Genomic DNA, 3,193 nt, shown 5'->3' with positions numbered 1-3,193 from the left:
TTCCTGTGCCCTTGAAGGCTGGGTTGTTGTGCCCGCCTGGGAAGGTGCTGGGTGGGGTGAGGGGCGAAGTCGGGGTACAGCCGCATAGGGGCCAGCGTCCCCGGACCCAGTACCCCGGGACAGGCGCACCCCTTAGAGGTGGCTGCGCACCCCCCCAAACTTCCAGCACCCAGCGGCCTTGAGCAGGGCGCTCCCCAAGATGGAGCCATGCGCACCCCCGGCAGGGGCGCACCCAGGGGAGGTGTCCGCGAGCCCCCAAACCCCGCACCCCTGGCAGGGACACCCTGGAAGGGTGGCTGTGCGCCCCCAGATCGTGCTGCTTTTGGCTTCCGTGAGCGCGAGCGTATGGACCCCGCCGGAGAGTCTGGGCAGCCGGCCTTCCCTTTCCTTCCTGCCGGGAGAGGGGTCCTAGGTCCCTGGGCCTCACCCAGCGTGTCAGTGCTGGTGGCTCCAAGTGCCCCGAGGGTGAGGACCCGCCAACGCAGCTGGAGTCCAGGCAGTGCGCCTCCCGAGCACCCCAAACGCCCTGGCAGGAGGGGACCCCGGAACCCACCGACCTGGCTTCAGGAGCAGCCAGGCCCAGAAAACTTTCTGTGTGTCCGCCCACCCGAAATGTGCACCCGCTGTCCTTCCTCTCGGTGTGGCCCACGACGAGGTCCTCGGGGGACGGCTGTTTGGAATCCTGAACTTCGAGTTTGGTCTGAGGAAACATGGCGAGCCAAGCTCCCAAATTAGGGTGAAGGAGGCTGGGGCACGGGGTGCGGGTCCAGGTTGGGGGTCTCCTCCCACTACTAGAACTGAAGTGTTTTCTCTGCCTCTGTCTCTCTCAGAAGAGACATGCATTTCAGAGGGGTGCCCCAAGCCAGCTGGCTCCAACCCTTGTTGAGCCCTGGGCCTGGGCTGTGGATTGGGTCTGGGCTGAAGGTCTGGCACTTTGCAACCTGCTGGTCCTGGAGGGCACTGCCAACACCCACCCCCAACCCCCCTCGTCCCGGTGGCCTGGGCCTGGCAGGGCTCCGTGTGTGGTGGGGGGTGGGCAGGGGTCGCCTGGGGTTCTTGTGTCTGTGGGGATAGTCCTGGGGAGACTGCAGTCTTCCTACTCACACAATGGGGCAGCCAGGATGCTGGCAGGTGGGAGCTGCACTAGGAGCCCCACAGAGCCAGGCAGCAGCCAATGTTGGAGCTGGGTAGGAACCGGGCAGGAACCGCGGTTTTTTTAAAAAAAAAAAGAAATTAAAAAAAGGAAATTAAAAAAAGGAAAAATGTTATTTATTAATACAAAAAAGAGAAGCAGAGCATAGTCATATGGCACATGCAAATCTGGGGATTGAATTCAGGACTTGATTCGTACAGAGCCATTGCCCTAGCCATTCTGCAATTCTAGAGTATAAATAGGTTATTTTATTTTTGTTGTTGTGTTGCCACCAAGGTCTCATTGTCTCCCTTTTTTTTTTTTGTCTATTCTTTTCAACTCTTTTTTATTTTTATTTATTTTTCCATTTTGTTGCCCTTGTTGCTTAACATTGTGTGGTGATTAATGTCGTTGTTGTTGGATAGGACAGAGAGAAATGGAGAGAAGAGGGGAAGACATAGAGGGGGAGAGAAAGACAGACACCTGCAGACCTGCTTCACCACCTGTGAAGGGACTCCCGGGCAGGTGGGGAGCCAGGGGCTAGAACCGCGATCTTTCCTCTGGTCCATGAGCTTTGCGCCATGTGCGCTTAACCCGCTGTGCCACTGCCTGACTCCAACTGTCTCCTTCTCTTAACACTTTTTAAATAAGATTATAATATAGTCCTAGCTTCCGTAGTACATATACTAAAATTGGCATGATACATAGAAGATTAGCATGGCCCCTGCTCAAGGATTACACACAGATTCATGAGGCATACCATATTTTTTCAAAAAAAGGATTATAAAATATATGTGCACACATATAAGTAATTATAATCTTTTAAAGAGCCAGTTAATGCAACCTGGGAGGTGGTTCAGTGGCAAGAGATCTGGATTTGTATGTGTGGGATCCCAGGTCTGTCTGAACTCTGGTTCTACATATGCTGAAGCTCTTTTAAAAGATTTATTAATCAGTGAGGGAGAAAGGGAGGAGAGAGAGAGAGAGAGAGAGAGAGAGAGAGAGGAAAAACACTATAGCATCAGTCTGGAACATGTGATGCTGGAGGTAGAATTCAGGACCTCATGCTTGAGTCCAAAACTCCAACCACTCTGCCAGCCTCCAGGACTGCAGATTGGCTTTTTTGAATAAAATCATGGTAATATTGTTCTCTTAACTGTACATATTTTAAATAATACAAAGTCTTTTAAAAATTTTTTCTCAAATATTGTGCCTGGGGATCAATCCCACCCAGAACCTTGCACCTGCATGGGACAGCTGAGAGGCCTCCCTGCCAGTCTCCATTCTGTATCCTTTAAGAGAGGGAGACATGCAAAGCACTGCTCCTCTATGCAAGGAGTCCCGCCCATTGCCTGCCTTTGTTTTCACTTGCAGTGTGCAGGATCAGACCCCCAGCCACATGCTATGCTATGTTTTCTTTTTAAGAAACAGACAACCTGCACCTAGATTTAGGTGGGTAACTGGACTCAACAGTAGGCCAGGCCCATTTAAAATCCAAATTCAACAAATTTAGAACCAAGGCAAAGGAAAGAACAGTCACTATAATTTTTTTAAGACACTGGGTAGCTTCTTTGCATTGGTCTCTCTATATAAACATGTTATTTTCAACATCTCTGTATTGATGATTGAAGTGGGTCAAGCTGACTTAGTTCTCCTTGAGACAGACAATGTGTGTATCTACATTTGGGTCACAATACCCTGCTGTATGTTGATCTTTGAAAGTAAATGAATGTGCTGCGGTGGGATTGGGAGGCAGAACTTGGAGAAAGAATCATCCTCATCCATAGGTGTTGCTACATTCAGCCTTCATATAGGAAACACCTCAAGATATCAGTATCAGAGGAACCATTTACAAGTATTTTTTCAAGATTTATTTTACTTTACTTGTTTATTGAATAAAGACAGAGAAACTGAGATCGTAGGGGGAGGTAGAGAGAAAGACACCAACAGCACTGCTTAACCGCCTGTGAAGCTTCCTTCTTTACAGGTGAGTCAACAGTTATTACATCTTAAGCTAGGTATCATTTCTTCCTTTCTTTCTCTCTTTTTCTTTTTAATTTC

At 49.6% G+C, this 3,193-nt stretch overlaps 1 non-coding gene across 1 annotated transcript; it reads left to right on the top strand.

Annotated features, from left to right (window-relative positions):
• Positions 1-1,794: 1,794 nt before the first annotated feature.
• Positions 1,795-1,901, top strand: LOC132537213 (U6 spliceosomal RNA). The gene has a single exon (XR_009548675.1). It is a non-coding gene; the product is annotated as a U6 spliceosomal RNA (small nuclear RNA).
• The last annotated feature ends 1,292 nt before the right edge of the window (positions 1,902-3,193 follow it).

This window comes from Erinaceus europaeus, chromosome 2 (assembly GCF_950295315.1).
Source record: "Erinaceus europaeus chromosome 2, mEriEur2.1, whole genome shotgun sequence".
Taxonomy (NCBI): Eukaryota; Metazoa; Chordata; class Mammalia; order Eulipotyphla; family Erinaceidae; genus Erinaceus; species Erinaceus europaeus.
This window is presented reverse-complemented; position numbering and strand designations above follow the sequence as displayed.